The following is a 20,304-nucleotide window of genomic DNA, read 5'->3' as shown; positions in this document are numbered from 1 at the left end:
CCACTTTTCCCCGAATTAGGTCTCAGATCCCTGGGAACTTTGGTGCCTCCGTGAAAGCGACTGGGACTGGTTCCGCAGGCTCCTGAGCAGCTGTGTCCTGCAGGAGGCGTGTTCCGGGACCGACAGGGCACCGACACTTAAGGGCGGGGCAGGGAGGGGGTAACTGGCGGGAAGTCGGGGTGGGAGCGAGGGCGAGTCTGGGCCGTGTGCGCCCAAGTCCAAGGGCAGCCGTCCTCCGCGGGCCCCAGGGTGGCGAGTTTGGGCCGAGCCCAGGGAGCGGGAGAAGGAGCGAGTCTGATTCAGGAAGTCGAGCCTCTGACATCAGGGGCAGGACGGAGTTGGAGTGAAACCTCAAAAATGCGAGGCGTCGGCCAGCGGGAGGGCAGGGAACACAGAGGGCGCCTTTCTCAAAGCCGGAGGCAGGTACGCGCAGCGCAGGGCGGCCCCCGCTGACCCTCCACCTGGGCCTGGCCCGCGCGGGACCCGCAGGGGCTTCCAGCGAGACACCAGGACCTCGTCCCTGCGCCCGATCGCTGGTGCACGGGCAGCACCCGGCGGACCCCCGAGCGACCACGCCTGCAGGAAGCCCTCCAGTGGACTCAAGGGTGAGTCTCAAGATTTTTTGTGGTTGTTGTGTGTGTGTGTTTTAAAACACTTTTTGAGCGGCCCTCCGTTTGCAAGGGGGCTTCCCACTCCCTCCTTTCTTCAGAAGATTGAGACTAGCCCCCTAGATAAGTGAAATTTAAGGATTGTTTCCAAACAGCCTCTTGCCCCTTCGCAACTTCACTCGCAGCGTCCCCCTGCTTTGCGAGGATTCCTGGCAGCCTTACTTCTGCTTCTGGGCTGAGTCCACATGGGTTCCTAGTGGGGTTTGGGGTGGAGTTCTCCGACTCCCGTTGACAACAGCTGCCGGCAGGAGCGGCTTGAAAGGGACAGAGGGACATTCAGTTTGCTAACAAAAAAAGTCAAGACCTGAGACCCTCCAAAAATCACCCCAGGCTCAGAGGTTTCTAAATTATCCTAGGTGAAGCCAAATTTTCAAGGGGTCTAAGAAACTGGCCACCGCGAAAATATGGCCTGGAGCCAGGGCTGGAATGGGAACCTGTCTGCTCTTCCCCGAGCCTCTGGGGGGATCTGCCTTGACACAGACCGCTTGCTAACTTCTTTACCTCTCTCAACAGTCCCACACCCAGTCCCTCACCCTGCCCATGAACGTAAAATGGAGGACACAGTGAGTTTCCCTAGTATTTTGAAGAGTTTCACAGGAATACATTATAGTAGAGTTAAACTATGGACATTAGCTAGCGGGAACACCAGCCCTGCCTAACCGAAAGGGAAACTGAAGCAGACAGGCACTGCCCTAATTTCTTAGGGAACAGTGGCAGCCCACATGCTAGCTGCCTTGCAGGACTGCTCCACAGAATCTGCTGAATGAGGAAGGGTGGTACACTTGAGCATCTGAGAAGCACTTTCCTTCCAAAGCCGTTGCCTTTCATTCACTCAGCTGAAGGTCATAAGAACCTGCACCTAATCTGAAGGGACCCTCATTCTGAAGTCCTGTTGGATAACGGGAGAGCCTTGAGTTACAAGGAACAGGACTGGAAGACAGCACTGACGCTAGGTTGTTCCTAACCTCTGTACAAATGGTTTGCAACTTCCGCCTAGAGAATTCAGCAAGGATGTCACCATCAACCTCCTGGTCTGATGTGTCTACCTTTCGCCTGTGCTGGGCTGGGGAGGCAGCTGTATTAAAAAAAATCTGATCAAGTCCTTCACTTCATCTGAAATTCTGGCTCCCCATCCCCACCCCAGATACAATTTTAGGAAAGAAATGTATTGCAAAACAAATGTTTCTCCAGCCTTCAAACTTTGTTAATATTTAGCCTGTGGAATAAAGAAAGGATCTTTTCTGTCCTCTTCCCTGAAGACTAACCCCAAGAGAGTAATGAACACTCGACAAAGCACAGTCACTGATTTCATCAAACAGGGACGTACCTCCATCCCATGCATTCATTCAACAGTTACTGCACCCACTGTGTGCCAGGCAGTATGCCGGGGCCCTGGAGTCCAATTATCATGATACAGTTTCTGCATTTGAGGACATGAAATCTGGTAAATGAGACAGAGCAACAAACTACAGCTCAGAATAATACACATCATCATAGCAATAGCTATGGGACACCAAAACAATCCAAAGGAGGGAGTGAATAAATCCCCCAGGAATTATCTGCAGAAATGACGGAGGAGCAGGTTTTGAAAATGATTAGGCATTCCCAGGAAAAGGGTATTCCAGACAGAGGAAAGAGTATCTGCAAATTCAATGGCAGGTTGGGGGAATTGCAAGTAATGGGGATTACACTACTGTACAAAGAATGGTGAGCTCTTTCCTGGAGCAGTGGGAAGTCATTTTTTCAACAGGGAAACAGCATGGGCAGATTTGTGTTTGGAGAGAGAACTGATGGCCAGATGGAGGCGGACTTGGAGAGATGAGAACAGAGATAAGGAAGACCTCAACTAAGATCATGGCAGAGGGAACTGAGAAAAGGGCATGGACTTTAGTGGTGTTTAGGAAGTAGAGTCAAAGGTACCTGGTGACCAAGTGAACGTGGCAAAGGAGGAATGAGTGGAACAGAGGATTATAAGGTGTTGAGCTGGGGATGGGGAGATGCACCGTGATGCTTGTAATGGAAACCACATGAACTAGGGGAGGCGTGGACTTGGGAAGCAGATTTTTGAAGAAAACGATGAACATGTTAGACACATTTAAGTTGGATGTACTCAGGGGATGTCCAGGTGGAGATATATGGGAGGCAGCGGGCACACAAGTCTGCAGCCCAAGGAGAGGCAGAGGCTGCTCCAACGTAACTATCTCAGATGCTGTACAGAAAAGCAGTGTCGAAGGAAGCTAAAGAGGCCTGATTACACTGTCAGTGAGACCATTTGACCCTGAAGAGTCTTGGATTTGTCAGTAATGGCCTACAGGTATTATTTTCATACCACACAGTGACTTCCAGATGACTCTCTCTAGACTCCCAAGGTTTTCCCCAGATGCCTTGCACGGTGATACCTAAAGTGTTGGCGAGAACCCTAAAATGGCACACAGGTGGTACAGATGCATTTAACCGAACAAGTAAATCCCCAAGAATCACTCCCCCGTGTGAGACATGAATACTTTAGTTGAATTGTAAAATCTGCAGAGACACCTCCGGAACTCATACCCCAAATCTAGTCATGGCACCTGTGTGGGAGAGTCCTACCTTCATTAAAAGAAGAAGGACAACTTTCTCAGACTAATTCTAAACCGCTATAGAGTGGTCCTTTAGGGCTGGCTGCCAATGCCCAGATCAGGATCTTATGTGTCCTGGTGTGGAAGAAAAAAAACCTTGAACTTGGAACTAGACAGTCATGGGTTCGATTCTTGCCTTGACCACTCACTAGCTGCCCTTGAACAAGTCTTTGAATCTTTCAGCTTCATTTCCCTTATATTTAAAATGGAGATAATTATATCTCACCAGGGCAATAGTCAGAATCAGAATCAAATTGAAAAAGAAAGTACATTTAATGTGCTACATAAATTGTAAGGCTCTATAAAAATGTAAGGGGTTTTTACTAGTAGTACTAGTCTTTCCTCTTGAAGTTACCAAATCAGATGGACTGTGTAGGTACAGGATCTGGGCAGCGTCTTAGGCCCAGACTTGCAGCTTTTTAAATGCATGAAATATTTTAAGGCAGTAATTATAAAAGTCTCCTTCCATCAGAGCAATGACATGCATCTATTCTGGCCACTTCTCTTTTAACTCCTTACCTAATGTGGTCAGAGACCAAAGAAGCAAATGCTCTCCTAAAGCATATGCAGGTTGCGTGGTGCACAAGGGCTCCTGGGAGCTCATGGGGCTGAAAGCAGTCAAGATTCCACTTGCTAAGCCACAGACCCACCCCCTTTGCAGCCAAGTCCACCCAGAGGGGACACTTTTTTCCTAATCCTCACCAATGTGCTAGTTGAACCAGTAGTGGCCCTGAATCTGAGCATCTTTTGATGGCTTAGATATCTCTGTGTCTTCTCCCAGCCAGAGAAGCCTGACATATTCCAACCCAGGGAAGCTCAAGTTTTACGCCAACATCCAAACTTTCAAGTAAACAGACTCCCTGTAGGGGCTGGTTGTTGAATGAAGAAAAGGAAATAACCACAGACACAGAGACTTCAGATGGAAAGATACTTTAGAGATGAGCCAGCCCCTCTCCCTCTCACTCCACAGATGAGCAACCCAAGGTTCAGGGAGGGAAGTGTGTGCCCGGGTCAACAGCTGGTTAATGGAGGGACCAGAATCCAAGTTCAGGAATAGCGAACACTCTCTGGACTGTCTATCACCTGGACCTTCTGTGCCTCACACACAGGGACACACGCAGGCGCTCAAGTGCTGGCAGAGAGGAAAAGCGAGAAGATTCCACTTGAAGGCTGAATCTTCCCTGAGTGGTCTCTGGGGATAACCCAGAGCAGACCTTCAGGAGATGTGGGCAGATCTCCCCCTTTAAAACAATCTCCATACCACTGCCATCCCTTCTGTTTCCTCGATGTCAATCCTTAAACTGTTCTCAAGAATTCCCAGAGATCCCTCAAGAAGGAAAACAGCATTGGGTGCCTTAATGAACTAAAGCCTGTTTAGGGTTTCATGAAACTTATCATGAAGACTGTTTCCAGACCAGTGGGTGGGTCAGCAGTACACATCAAATATGACATTCAACTGACCATTCGATAAGAAAGGCTCTAAGCGAATCATAGGAGCTCGTGAGACTTATCACAGGCACAGTAAGAGATAAAACCGTGACAGATAGACTTGCCCTCTCCAAGCAGCAAAAGGAAAATCTACAGCAAATTTTTGGATGGGCAATCCCCAGGGCCATCGACCAGCTCAGGTTTCTGACATTTCTCCCACATCAGCCCGGGCCATCTGAACAGAGCACCACCTGGGGACGTTGTGGCCCCTTAGTGGAGACCGGGCAAGGGTAGCCGAGTTCCAAAATGAACTTCACACAAACACAAGGTTCCTTTCTTAGGGCAGCTCCCAAGGGGCTTATGGCAGTGTCCGAACCAAATCCTGGCCCTGGGAAGAGACCTCCTCCCACGTCTGTAAGCAAACTGCTCCATGGAATTTGTTGCTAAGAAATGAAGGAAAACTGAATCATAGCCGTGTTTCTTGGTCAAAATTGAAGATTGTGTTTGTAAGTCATTGCAGACTTGCCCTTGCTCTTAACTGTCTATAACTCCTTCCTGTTAGGTTGTTTTTCAGTAGACTTTTATTCTCCGCAGATACAATCCTAATGTCAAGCCGGACAGGCTTAAGGAAAGCCCATCAGCAATTTCTTTTCGTTTTCCAGGCAAGTCATAAGAGAAAACTGGCAGAAGAGATGGGGGAAAAAAATGAAATAAAAATAAGGATAGTTGTATGTTATAGTTCTTTTAGTCTTCAAATTGTCCTGAGAAGGAAAAGCTGGGGGTACACAGGTTTAGAGATGTGTATGGAGGCTGGGGGTTGGGGACGGAGAAAGAGGCAGGGGAAACTGGGACATTCAATTAGCTTTACTGTTAATGGGAACAGAATGGCACACGGTGCACATGCTGGGGCTTAACCTAAATGACGTGTGACCGCGGCCACCTTAAATAAGAGAAGAGAAAAGCTGCATGCGAGTCCGGAGCCTGCTTTCCCCACCCCAACCTGAGGAAGATCCTGAGGCTGTGTCCTTTCTACGCTTATAATCTTAGGTTCCTATGCAGCTCCACCAATGGGACAAGGCACCGGCTTTCAAAAGCCCTTCTGCTGTAAAAGTCCCACCGTAGCCTGACGTTCCAGAGAGCCACTCAGGCACACGAGCCCAAAATCACCCAGGAACTAACGCTGGGGTCAAAGTGACCTTCCCAGTGATCAGGGACCGGGAGCAAACAAATGTCCATCCAACTTTTCTTGCTCCCATGAATCTGTAGTGTGCACACTAGGCTCTCCGTAGCTATTTGCTGAATAGTGGTGCTAAGAATTTGAGGCACACAAAAATGACAGCCACTGCTGCCTCCCAGCCACCCACCAGGTTGCTTTACGAGCACATCACAGTGGTTTACTCAACATCATGCTGGGGAGAAGCGGCAAGGCTGGAAGAGAACACACCACTCTCAGGGCCAGCCCTGCAGACCTACCCCATCTGTCAAACTCCTTTCTTGTAAGTGACTGGTGGCTCCCACCTTCCCCTCCCGCACTCCGCCTTCCGTTCCTGACCTGAAACATCCCCCTGCTCCTGCCCAAGGCCCACAGTCGGCTGAATAGCAGTGGCCAGTGCAACCTGGCCATGGCCTAGATTAAAACCTCCAGACTCATTACGTGGGTGACCCACCCCATCCCATAATGAGACCTCCCCTGGGAGAGGGGAGCACATTGGCACAGCACACCACCCAGACATGACCTGCTTGCTCAGAGCTCTCCTGGTTTCCAAATTAGAAACTCAGACCCTGCCCTGTGGGATATTTGGCCCTAAGCCTTCTCTGGTTCAGGAAAACAGCAATGATGCGCCGGGTGCCTCAGGGCGCTTGCTGATTTCCAACTACTGTGTTCTTTGTAGTTTTGCACCAAGACATTATTGACCCCTCTGAGGAAAGAGCTGATTTTTACTGTGTTTTCAATGGATGGACGGCACAGGTTTCCACGGCTGGATGTGGAAAGAATATCTCATTTCCAGACAGAGATACTACATTTCCCCCTCCCTGTCTGGGACAAGAGGAAGGGATACAGTCACAGAGCCTGTGACACACAGGGAAGAAGGTCTGATGCTCCTGACTGACATTTTCCAGGAATAAGTCTTCAGTGGTTTAAAAAATATTATTCCTTCAATAAGGAATACTTCAACCACTGAGGTATGTGGTCATTTGACATTTGGTATTGGAGTGAATGAATAAATACACACTAAAAAGATAATCAGTGATGTTATACTTCTCAAACCATTAATAATGGAAACTACACCATTCTTTTCCATTTAACCATCAATCAGCTTTCAAGAAATTTTGTGTTATCTCCTCCCACTTTTTTTATTGAGGTGAAATTCACATTACATAAAATTAACCATTTTACTGTGAAAAATTCAGTGGCATCTAGTACATTCATGATGCTGTAGAACCACCACCTCTATCTACTTCCAAAATACTTTCATCGTTGCAAAATAAACCCCCACGCCCAGTAAGCAGTTACCTCCTATTGCTCCCTCTTCCCAGCCCGTGGCAACTACCAATCTGCATTTATGGATTTATCTATTCTGATATTTCTTATAAATGGAACCATACAATGTATGCCCTTTTGTGTCTGGCTTCTTTCATTTAGCATAATGTTTTCAAGGTTCATTCATGTTTTAGCATTTATTGGTGCTTTGTGCTTTTTCATGGCTGAATAATATTCCATCGTGTGTATGTACCACCATTTGTTTACCTATTCATCTGTTGACAGACACTTGGGTTGTTTCTACCTTTTGGCTATTGTGAATAGTGCTGCTGTGAACATGCAGGTACAAGGGTTTGTCTGAGTACCTATTTTCAATTGTTTTGGGTAGATACCCAGCAGTGGAATTGCTGGATCATAGGGTAACTCTATGTTTAACTTTTTGAGGAACGACCAAACTGTTTTCTCTTCTCCCACATTTTAATCAACATATTTATAAATTCACTTCCCTTTCTTGAGGATAAAGTGCATAGTAAGTGGCATGCTTTCCCACGCCTGGTCCCTTATTTCTTGCCTTTAATCTTATGCTTTAAGGAAAGATATTAAACCTGGCTTCTTGTGGTCCTAGAGATGCAGAGTTATTTGGATGCTTGAGATAGATAATATTTGGGTAAACTATAAATCCTTCTTGGTGTAGCTGAGTAGTAAGCAACAGATAACACCAGCAACATTTATGGAGGACCTTATGTGTGCCGGGCACTGCATTAAGAAAGTCACATACTTCTCACTTAACCCTCATGACAGTTCAACTACGATACCTATTTTACAGAAGAGGAAAACTAAGGTTTCTACCAAGAGCAAAGTTCTCTTCCTCTGGCTCCAGAGTATTATCTGTAAGCCTCTCCTACAAAGAAATTCTGCAGCTGCCACCAATGATGAATCAGAAGCTGTTCAATATCTTGGGAGCTTACAGTCTACTTTGGTGGATGGATAAAGAGGCAATTATAATACAGTGTCATCAATGTTATGATAGGTGTCACAACAGGGAGGAAGTGCACTTAGCCCGGCTCTAGGTGACAGACTTAACAGAGGAGACAAAATCTAAGTCAAAGTTGTTATTTCATTTATAAATAAATGAGCCTTTGTGCCCCTTGGTAAGGCTTGACCCTCCCCCATCCTCCCTTTGGCAACACCACCTCATCATTCCCAGAGCCCAGTGTCTGGCACACAGTAGCTGTTCATTAAACACAGGTTAATAAACACGTGTGCTTCTGCCGATGGAACTTCCAGCCCCTGTCACACTGTTACGGAACTCCAATGCCTGGAACTCAACTCATACGCTTTCTCAAAAAAGCTGTGGCCCAGGCACGAGGGGAAGGAAATTAGAAAAAGCCTAGAAGGGCTTCTGTTGTTCTCTCTACATCTGAACACGCTTGCGTACACGAGAAGACAAGAGAAGAGGGGGAAGAAGGGTGGGGAGACGGGGGGGACTGTGAAGACATCTCCCCACACCCAGGTGAGGAGTCTGCAGAGGTGCCTGGGATCCTGAAGCAGAACTGGAATGAACTGCTAAACCACTTTACCAAACTGTACGTTCTCCATTTCATCTCAAGGTTGTGTTGTTACTTCAAGACTCCTAGCTCATGGCTATCCGGTATCTGGGGCAATTCACCTCACCAGCAGGGACAAGAATCAGTAGCCTCAGAGAAAGGTCTAGACTCTCCCCAGTTGCTAATCCTCACTCCTCTTTCTCAGGGGTCTTCAGTGAGACTGGTTCACGTTCAGCATCTCTCTACAAAAGGAGAACTGTAAAAACTCTTAGGAGCCCTGCTGGCCTTGCTTTAGAAGGCAGGAGCTGTCCCAGCGTGGCTCTGGCTGCATTTTATTCATACACATTTCTTAAATGTCTTTGTGTGTGCCAGACACTATACTGGAGGCCGTGGGGAATTTAAAAAACAAAGACAGGCACAGATCCCACCTGCAGGGGCCTACTGCCTATGCCTAGGAACCTGCCAGCCCTTAGCCGTAGTCCTGCCCCCTCATCCAGAGGTGGAAGAAACAGCCTCCCCTCTGGGATTAGAGTCTGTCCTGGGATCTCTGCTTGCTGTGCCACCCTCTCTTCACCCACCACCCAGGCTCTGTGTGGTGTGACTCTCAGCATCCCTGACACCTGCTTCATCCCTGCTCAGCCGGCTCCCCAGGCTCTGAGCAACTTACCTAAGCCATAAGCTGCTGCTTTGGGCTCCTACCCCAACTGTGAAAGCAAGGCCTTCTTGTTCTGCACAGGCCCCCGTCCTGGTCCCCATTCACTGCTGTAACCCTACCCTGTTAGAGCACCCGTGACCTGGTCCTGCAGAGGCCAATGCAAAGCTTGTGGAGATATGAGGGCTCAGTCTCCCAGGAATGAAAATGTGGGCACCCCGGCCTGCAGGAGGTAATATACAGCCTCACAAAGGCACTCTCAACTCTGGGTCTTTTCCATCCCATAACCATTCAGTCAGTTCACTAATCAAATGGACAAGCATTTATTGAGCATCTACTATGTGCCAACAATGAACTAGGCATGGGGGATTCCTAGAGGAGAAAACTCTCAAACAGTCTATAGTCAAGTGGGAAAGCAGACATGAACAGCATCTGTACCATAAGAATACAATAGTAAGACAGCACAAGTATCCAACAGTATCTTTCACCCGTTGTCAAGGAGGTAATGTAGGAGAGAGGGACAGAAATGTTCAACCATGATGATCTCTACGTAACCCATGATTGCAGAAAAAGCCCCAGGCCACTAAATTTTCCTTTCTCTTACCCTATCTGGTGGGGGCAGTACAGTACACAGGTCAATCTCTGCTGCAGTTCTATAGGCCAGAGCATTCCTCACTGGCTCTGCCTGAGATAACCAAAGCGTCTTGCCATGCTACACACAGCAGTCGTCAATCACTGTGGTCCCTTCTGCATCCTTGAGCTCCCCACCGCTGGATCATAGCAGGGCTCACGAGCTCAACACCCACGAGGCCTGACAGATAAAGCTAACATTTATGGAACACTTACTCTGTGCCATGTGCTGCTTTAACGACATGATACAGATGATTTAACTCATCTGATTTCCATAACAATTCAATGACAGAATCTCTTCTGATTCTTCTTTTATATTTGAGGAAACTGAGGCACAGAGGGGTAAAGGGACTTTCCAAGGTCAGACAGCTAGTGAATGCGGGAGGGGCAACCTTTGACCCAAGCTGATCCGCCCGAAAGAGTAACACAGGCGGTGCGGGAATAAGGGCAGGACCAGCTGTGCTGGAAGCTGTGGTTCAAACAACCTCTCTTCACTGGTCACATCTAACTCAGGGGCTTCCAGCTTGCAACCTGTGGTCTAGGTTTGCCCTTCTTGCACAAACATCTCATTTGATTTCTACCAACCTTGGGCTAAATGTTACCAGTATTATTACATGGATAGGCTAAGTGTGTGTGTGTGTATGTATGTATGAGAGAGAGATCCCTTTGAACTTGTGCCAACTGGAACCGGCTTTGGTTACCTTTGTAGCCCCAGATTTGAATTCAGGATTATCACCAAATTTAAGAACATACAAAGGAATAAAGCGTGTTTGGAGTCGAGAGGGAAGGAGGCAGAAAACTCACTATCCACTCAAATTTTCTTACACAATAATCTGCTTTCATGGTTAAACATGAAAAACATCCCCTGAAGGTCCTTGGCCCAGCGTATCATCAGTTATCCCCTGCCCTGTCCCTGAACATTCAAGTCATAATAAGTAAGAAGGTAAGGAGGGAGAGAAGGTCTCCCAGTAGCAGCCCTTCTCCTCAGGCCACTGGAATGCCATGGATTAGAGCAGTTGGCTGGGAGAGGGCCAAGCAGGAGTGAGCTGCTTGTTGCCATGGTAACAATGGGAGATTCGAAGTCCCCAGATCTTGGCCCGGTGCCTAGGCCACCTTGATTGGATTCCTTCTCTGAGCCAGCTGTGCTTCCTTGAGCAGTCTGGAATCTCTTCATTCTCATCCTCACTGCACTTGATCGTTCCATTCTCCCTGCAGGTGCCAAGTCAAATCACAGCCTCCTTGAAGCCTTGCCTAGATTCCTCCATGGAATTAACAGCTTCCTCTGTGCTGCTCCCATAACCATTTGTTGGCATAAGTGTCCCCTGGGACACCTAACTAGTCATGCTTCATAGTTCCCCTGTGCTCATCCATTTCCCAAACAAAAACTAAATTCCTTGACTTCACAGTCTACATCTTTAGTTCAGTTTGGAATCCCTTACCCAGGTAGTTGGCAGGTTTCTACATCTTGTTAGGCAGCATCAGCTGGGAGAGCCCTAGAAAAGAGAGAAGTTCCTTGCGCACATAGTAGGTTCTCAACTAATGTGCACTGAATTGAACTGTGCGCTGCTGTGCTGCAGAGAGGGGAGAGGGCGGTTCCTGGCCTCCTTGGACTCAATTGTGTCAACAACCCAGGTTCAGGGAAGGAAGAAAAAAAGCCAGCAAAGAGTTCCTCCCTCTGGAAAATAAACAGGGAGAGCTTTTTGCAGTAATGACAGTGAGACAGTGAGATGCTGAATGCCACACACACGTTCTCTACTCAGTCGGCTTGGCATCTGAAAATTACCAGATGGAATGCTATCAATTCATGACACCAAAATATGTTAGGAACACAGCCAACTGGGGCTTTCCAAAAACGTGGCGATAACCTCACTTTCAAGTGAAATAATCATAATATTCAATATGGCACCCCGTGAGGCAAAGGCCCATATCCATTTGAGGCCAGTGATCTTTGGAAGTCAGGTCTCACTGCTGTCATCTCTGTTTCTTGGCACTGACAGCCTCACTGGAGATTCAAAGGTAGCCAGTCCCCAAAAGAGGCCTGCAGAGTGTGCTTGCAGTCTGGAATGCCCCAGAATATCTGGCATCTGAGCACACTCTGAGCCCAAGCTGAATGAATTCTCCAAACCCAGAATACTGAAATTCCAATTAGTAGATTTTTCCTTTTCCTGAGTATCTTCTATCTGGCCACAATGCTGGGTGAGAACCCAGAAACCAGGGTAGCAGAGTGGAATGAGCACTGCATATTTAGGGGTAGAACTGCCCCATCTTCCACGATCAGCTGTGAGACCTTGGGCAACTCATTTAATTTCAGTGAACCTCAGTTTCCTCGTCTCTAAGTATGGTCATTCATTAATTCAGCAAATACTTTCCAAGAACAAAACAGGTCCCTGGATGCCCTACTGGGAATGGAAGAAAGATGATTAAATAAAATGAACCTAAAGTGGGTTGAGGGCTATGGTAATAGTACAGGGACAGTGATGGGGCACAGGACAGGGGCTCTAAACATAATGAGGTCTCAGAAAGTTTCCCAAGGGGGATGATATTTCAGCAGAGACTAAATGCATAGAGACCAGGAGTGGGATTGGGATGGGATTGGGAGAGAGTTGGGGGTTTCAGATAAAGAAGCTTCCCTGAGGCCCTAAAGCAGGAGGGACCACAAATCTCAGGGAGTCTGAGAAATGGAAGGCTTTGTAAACTGGAAAAGTGACTGGTTGCCATTGTTTGCTCCTCTCTTGCTGCTTTTTAGGAGTGACTGGAGTAAGGAGAGTATCACTCTGGGAAATGGGAAAACTAGGACCCAGTCTGCCCTTGGTCACTGACCAGCTTTGCAATTTTAAACAAACTTTGAACACCCATTTCTGTTCTTTAGTTTATTCATCTGTGAAATAGGGCAAGAAATCCCTTCCCTCCTCACATTACAGTGGATTTGATGAAGAAATGTTTGCAGAAGCTGTTAAAAAATTAAAACGAGTTATTAAGTGCAGGGTCTTTGCTAGGACTTTCCCCAATCATAAATAAACGCAAGCCCATTTAGACTGGAGAAGTGATTGCATCAGGGATTTTTTCCCCCCTGCCTCCCTTCCCAAGGGATCAGGAGATAAATAGCAGGTTCCTTCTGATTGGTTTGGTCATATGTCATTTCAGTTCATAATCCGATTTTGTCTAAGGGAGAAAGTACGCTATTAATAAAAGGGTTTTTTTTTTTTAATTGTAATATTTGTGATTACTGAGCCTGGCTAGTTAGGGCAGACTGCCCATGAGCCCAGGGTGGGGCTTAATCCTGCTCTGGCCAAGGCATACTTCGAATTACAAGAGGGATCAGGTAAGAGAATGTAGCCTCTGAAACATTGACGCTGCTACCTGTCTTCTGCTCACCAACTTTCAGGGCTTCCCTGGGGCCCATTACTGTACAGCAAAGCTATGTTGAGCCTTCCCAACCCCCTGAAATCTCACCAGCCTTGCCGGTACCACCTAATTTCCCACTCTTCCTCAGGAGGTTTCTTCACTGCCTTCCCAGTCTCAAACTCTGTATGTGCTGGCCTCTGGACCTCTACTCTTTGCTTTCCCATCCTACCCAGCTCAGCCCAGCTTCCCTTCTCCCACCCAAATGTCTAACCGTCCATGTGACAATACCCAGCACGGGGAGGGGGGGGGCACCCAACCTCCATCTCCTCCAGGCGGCCTCTCCCTTAAAACTTAAGCCAGGCTTCCCTGGTGGTGCAGTGGCTAAGAATCTGCCTGCCAAGCAGGGGACACAGGTTCGAGCCCTGGTCCAGGAAGATCCCACATGCCGCAGAGCAACCAAGCCCGTGTGCCACAACTACTGAGCCTGTGCTCTAGAGCCTGCGAGCCACAACTACTGAGCCCACGAGCCACAACTACTGAAGCCCATGCGCCTAGAGCCCATGCTCCGCAACAAGAGAAGCCACTGCAATGAGAAGCCCGTGCACCGCAACGAAGAGTAGCCCCCGCTCGCCGCAACTAGAGAAAGCCCGTGCTCAGCAACGAAGACCCAACACAGCCAAAAATAAATAAAACTAAATTAAAAAAACAAAAACCTAGGCCAACATCGATCCCTCTCCTTTCTAACCGTGCATGACTTTGGCACTTCCTGATATTTACCTTAGCCTTTAATTGCTTGTATTATTTTTGAAAATTAAACTGTGAGGAGCATTATCAGTCTATAAAGAATCTCATGTATGTATTATTTGACTTTTACAACAACACTGGATGGTGAGTGGAGTCCGTGGGATTATTATCTTCCCATCTGAGATGGGGAACCTGAGGCTTGGAGATTCAGGGACCTGCACTGTCACCTGTCAGGACTTACTGTGTTCTAAGTTTCATTAAGAAACTCTCCTAGGATGGGAAGTAGATCATAACCTTCTTTGTTTCCCTCAGCACCATGTTGATCACACAGCAGATAGTTATTAACTAACATTTCTTGAAGTGAAATCCATAAGCAACTACTGGAAAAATAATCGGAATGGCATATTTCATTGATGCACATCATTGCTATTAGTACTATTAGCCTCTTCATGTATAAAGAACAGTATGCTTGCAGCATTGTTTTTATTATAGTGACCCAGTAAACAACCTAAGGGAGGCTCTCACGTGTTCTATACAAATGTCCCCACCCCTGCCCCCGGGGGTCCATCAGAGGGCAGCCACTCATGCAGGCTCTGCCCCTCTGTTCACACCAAGCAGCATGGCCCCACTGCCTCCTGGCAAAGGATGGAACGTGCTCATCAGAACTTGCCTGGCAGGGTTGACATGCTGGGCTAGCCCTTGGAAATCTGAAGTCACTTGGGCACATGGAAAATGCAGGTTGCCCAGAACCGCTGCAGAGCCAGGTGCAAGAACCTCGAAGGTTGGGGTGGGATAAGGGTGGGGTCCATCCATCCATTCTGGGTTGGAGGTAGGAAGACCTCCCAGCGTGGGAGCCAATTTTCTAAGCATTTCAGGCCACTGTGACTACCTGGCAGAACTGAGGAGTGTTGTTTGTTGCCATGTCCCTACATCCACCTGGTATAATACCCGTTATGACTCCCAGTTTCGTACAGTTCCTAACAGCCTAGGAACACATTCACAGGCACTGTTGCTTTGACACAAGGACCCTCCCTGCCAGGCAGGTACTCACTTCCAGTTGGTTGTTGACTTTGGAAAGTACCTGCATACAGTCAGACCTTCAGAACTGTACCAAAGGACTGAGAGGAAAGCCAAGCCCCTCCCAGCCCTGCCCCCGATGCCCTTCGGTAGAGGCAAGAATGCGATCCGTCATTTTCTTGTGTCTCTTCCCAGATTTCCCCCATTTTGGAGATGAAGAAGCTGAGGCCCAAAGCAACTGAATGACCTTCCCGAGGACGCATACTGAGTAAGTCACTGGTGAGAGTCTGAACTGGCTTCTCTCACCACTATGAACTTCCCCTGCACTCCAGGCTATATTTTAGCCAAGAATTCAGCTCATGAAAATCTACAAGTGTGTAAACAAATAAAACCAGATAAATGTCAAAGCCAGAACTGGAGGCCTGGAGCTCCATAGGCTGTCCACTGAGAAGCACAGCTGCCTGCCCCTCTTAGGGCACTCCAAGCCCCTTCTCTGGCTGCTCCAAGCCAACTCCCATCTCCAGGACTCTCTCCTGCCTTCCACCGAGCAGGGGCAGGACCAAACATCCTGACCGTTTTGCTCTATCAAAGTGTTCCCACCCAATGTCCTATTTCTTCAAGACCCTGATACTTTGAGGGTTGGTCTGATAACAATATATATGTGTATGTGTGTGTGTGTGTGTGTATACATATATACATATATATGTATGTACACACACACACACACACATTCTGGGATGCTAAGGAAAGACAAAACTTAAGGCTGGTACAGAGCCTGCAGGTGGTCCAGGCCTGAGGCCACAGGTAGAGAGCTGGGAGACAAGATCAGAATTCCCTGGTCTTTCCCACCATCCTCCCACCTCCCAGTGGCCCCATGTGCTTTCCAGAGAGTCTTTCATAAAGCTTTGAGGCCTCCAGGCAAGAATGGAGCAGGGGTGGTAGATGGGGAGGAGTGATGGGGTGGGGCTGAGGGAAGAGCGTGTGTGTGTGTGTGTGTGTGTGTGTGTGTGTGTGTGTGTGTGTGCGCGCGCGCACACTTTGGTATCTATGGGGAACTCCCCTAGCCCACAGTCTCCAGCAGTTTCTTCCATCCATACTCCCAAATCACTCATGGGCAATACCTGCAGCCTCCTTTGGGAAGGTCATTTCAGGGGTGGAGAGGAAGATAAGATATTTGGGGGCAAAGGCAGGCAAGTTGAGGGCATCAGGGATGAGGTGAAGCCAGTGGCAGTTGCAGAATTTCTCTAGAACAGGGTCTTACAGGTAACAGTCTATTTGCACAGAAGCACCTAAAGCTGCATTTGATGAGACTGAGCAAATATCATCTGTATCAAAGAAATAGGGTACTGGGGCTTCCCTGGTGGCGCAGTGGTTGAGAGTCCACCTGCCGATGCAGGGGACGCGGGTTCGTGCCCCGGTCCGGGAAGATCCCACATGCCGCGGAGTGGCTGGGCCCGTGAGCCATGGCCGCTGAGCCTGCGCGTCCGGAGCCTGTGCTCCGCGACGGGAGAGGCCACAGCAGTGAGAGGCCCGCGTACCGCAAAAAAAGAAATAGGGTACTGAGGCAAAAAGGGGGTGCTACTTGCCTGAGTGGGGGCTCGATAAATATTTTAGCACACTCATATATGTCCTCTGCATTCACCAACAGTTATTTATCAAAACTGTAAAAAAAAAAACATCTACATGCAACGTTAGGGATACAGATGTAAACGCATACACACAGAAAGTGGAGGTTCATTCTCCAGCAACATCAGCTCTGTGCTACCTGCCCTCTGGATGGAGCCTGTGACCCGAAGTCTGATGAACCTGAAATATTCCACACTGTGCATTCCGCAGGGGTGAGTTATGATTGGAATGAGAATATTTTTGCTCACTCCATGATTTGGCCTTTATATTTTAAGCCTTAATATTGCAGTAAGGTAGCTTTCGGCGTTTAATTGCCCTGAGCTTTTGTTAACATTAAATGAAGGGAGGAAATGGAAAGGAAAATAAAACCGTATCTGTATTGCTTTTGAGTTGCATAATTGTATATTTTTGCCACCCCATTAGTTTTCAACTATTCCAGCCCATAAACCTCTCCCCTGCCACCACTGAGGAAAATAAGTCAGTCATTCGGTTATCACTGCAAAGTTTGCCAAATTCTCAGTTCTCTTCTCTAATATTAAAGAGAATGATACACCTTTAAATTGAATCTATTTTTTAATTACCACCTGTGGGAGGCCCTGAATCACACAAGTGCTTTGTCATCTTCTTGCTTTTTAAAAAAACACACCTTCCTTCTAAGCAGATATGACATTGGAAGACTTAAACATCAATTATTGGAGTCAGCCACGAACTGTCCCCTTTATTTGGGGACCAGAGAAGGCACCATCCCTCCCCAACTGCTTCTAACTCGAAGATGACCTCAGAGCCTCAACTCACACTTTCCAAAAGTAAAACCTGCCTCAGTGCTTTACCACACCTATGAAAATTGGCTCCAAAATCTTTTACCAAATAGTTTCGAAGAGTGAAAATAAGAACAGTATAACCCAGGTATGTCGCTGTAACCATGACTACAGGTTTTATTAGCACTAATACCAGGATGTGGTCAGACTGGATATATACAGACGGCAAACACAAGCCTGAGTGGTGTCAGAGTGTGTGCCTGCAAACTTTCCAAATTGAAAACGTAGCCCTTAATGACTATGATTCATAAAGGACCTGGGGCGGGTGGAGGTGGGGATGGTGGCAGTGGGTCAGAGGAGAAGGTTTAGGGCAGAGGGCTGCATCGGTAAGAGAAGTCAGGGTTCTAATTTTAGCTGTAATTCAGCTTTAACACGATCCTCTAATATGCCACTGCTTGCATTTAGATTGCAATTTTCCCTTCTCGATGTTTTCTCACAGGTCTTGTCTGTTCTTCACAACAATCTTGAGAGATAACTGAGATGGCTAATAGCCTCACTTCTCAAATGAGAAAAGGGCTCAGGAAGCTTAACTGATTTGCCCAAGGTCAGAGGCTTGGAGGACAACTGAAGCGGGACTAGAACTGGGTCCTCTTAATATTCTTTCCACTGCACCCCTCTGCCAGCCTTTTGTATTCTGCTTGGGACATTATGATATGCATTAATTCCTCTTGCAAACATCCCTCATCCTTATTATTTATCTAATTAGCCAGAGACCAGGATCAATCCATTAAACTGGAGGTGACAACTGGAAAGTAAGGCTTGCCTTTTGTCTTTTGTCCTCATCTCTTTTTCAAGCCCCCTGCGTGGTTCTCCCCTTCATGGATGACAGCACAAAGAATAGGTAATGTCGCCCCTATTCTGGAGGGAGGGTGTGGTCCAGGGGCTACAGGCTTAATATGCCTCCAGGGACCAGATAGGTGTCAGGACTGGGTGAAGCCGGCAGGGTGGGGACTGGGGTACAGGTTGGGGGAACATCGGTCTTTCTAAAGCTCCAGCAGATTATAGCTATGTGGGAGGTTAGTGTGACCAAATTTTAGGACTCGCTAAAGATTGAGAATTTTATATGAAATCAGAGGAGGAAAAAAAAAAGGGAAAATAGAAGTGCCTATGGGTTGGATATAGCTCCTGGGCTGCCAGTGAGTACTCTAAGGAGTTTTATGCCTTTGGGTCCCCAGCACCCACTGTCATACATGACATATCGCCCTTCTCTTCTTGCATTTTTGGTCCTATTAAAATGTGAGCTCCTTGAGGTCACAGAAGGTGTTTTAGTCCATCAAGAGTATATCCATAGGGTGTGGCACACGTGGCAGGCTATCAAATGCTTGACAGATGAATGATTGGTGAATACCCCTCCGTCCTAGAAGAGAGAAGTCCTCAGCGTCTGTCCAGAGCATGGCAGGTCTAGAGCATAGCAGTTACAGCAGGGTCTTTTGCACTTTAGTAGCTCTATGGCCTTGGGCAAATTACTTAGTCTCTGATAGGCTTGGTTTCCTCATCTGTATAATGGGGATTAAAAGACCCGCCTCCTTAATTGCTGAAGGAGGCAATGTCTGTAGAGCCTTGATTACACATGCAGAGTTGCGCACTTAGTAAGAACACAACAAATGGTGGCTTTTGGATTCAACAGATCATTCCCTGTTCCTGTGAAAGGTGATAAGATATATGCCAAGCCTCTGTTTTTGAGCCTTTGGCCTCCTGAGGTATCTATGTCAAAAGAGGCCAGTCAAAGGAAAACAAGTGAGCATTCTAGCTGAAATGAAGAGAAGAAAGTTGATAGTGATGGACAGAACAAGGCATCCCTAAGAAACTAGATCCTGGAGGTCAGGAGGGCTGAAAGAGGGGCAGCAGCTGAGAATGAATGGAAATAAAATTAGCAAGAAAGCAGGGGGAAGGCAAATGAGTCTGCCCTGATTCCTAGGATTGGCTGACTCACTCCCACCGGTTCACAGAAAAGTTGATCAGACTCTGCTTATGAATTCTGTAATGAATGGATGCTTTTGTCTTTCACACAATATGAGTAGTATAATAACAAATAGGGTGTTATATGGTTTTCAAGGCAATTTTAAGGCCCCCACTGTGTAAAGTGTACTTAGCCTACACACTTTACACACATTGTCTTTACACGCGTCATTCACTCACTCACACACTCATTCATTCATTCATCCATTCAACAAATACTTATTGCCAGCCCACTTTCTGCCAGACACTGTTCTGGGGAGAAAGAATAAAATGATGTAGCACAGTGGAAAAAACACCTCGCCCTCAGAGAAGGGTGCTCATATCTCTGTTTACAGAAGAGAAAACTAAACTCAAGGTGCTTAAGTGGATGTTGCCCAGAGTCCACGCCAGTGTTAGCGAAGGAGGCAAAATTCTTTTTTTTTTTTTTTGAGGGATAACTTTGCTTTATTTTGTTTTCATCTTACTATATCATTTTTTTAACATCTTTAATGGAGTATAATTGCTTTACAATGGTGTGTTAGTTTCTGCTTTATAACAAAGTGAATCAGCTATATGTGTACATATATCCCCAAGGAGGCAAAACTCTTGGTGCATGTTTTCTGGTTTAGGAGAAAAATCACGAAGTTATCATGATGATCTAGGGACATAAACATGAGGAAGTCTGTAACTTGCTAACAGGCTGGGGGTATTGCATTAGATCACATTTAGCACAGCTGGAATTTTCAGAGTATCGGAGAGACACGATTTTTAGTGTTTAATCCTAAGAGTGA

At 47.1% G+C, this 20,304-nt stretch overlaps 1 protein-coding gene across 2 annotated transcripts in view; it reads left to right on the top strand.

Moving 5' to 3' along the window:
• The first annotated feature begins 302 nt into the window (after nucleotides 1–302).
• KIAA0040 (KIAA0040 ortholog) overlaps nucleotides 303–20,304 on the top strand; it is a 32,768-nt gene continuing 12,766 nt past the window's right edge. Inside the window, exons 1-2 of one of the 2 annotated variants that reach the window (XM_060009668.1) lie at nucleotides 303–605; nucleotides 15,327–15,399. The gene's annotated coding sequence lies outside the window, so the exon portion shown is untranslated. Of the gene's footprint in view, nucleotides 606–15,326; nucleotides 15,400–16,803; nucleotides 16,970–20,304 lie in introns of those variants that run through there. The other variant, XM_060009675.1, reaches the window with a different exon arrangement.

The sequence above is a fragment of the Delphinus delphis genome, chromosome 1, assembly GCF_949987515.2.
Source record: "Delphinus delphis chromosome 1, mDelDel1.2, whole genome shotgun sequence".
Classification (NCBI taxonomy): domain Eukaryota; kingdom Metazoa; phylum Chordata; class Mammalia; order Artiodactyla; family Delphinidae; genus Delphinus; species Delphinus delphis.
Note: the sequence above shows the minus strand (reverse complement) of the source record. Positions and strands in the feature narration are given on the sequence as shown.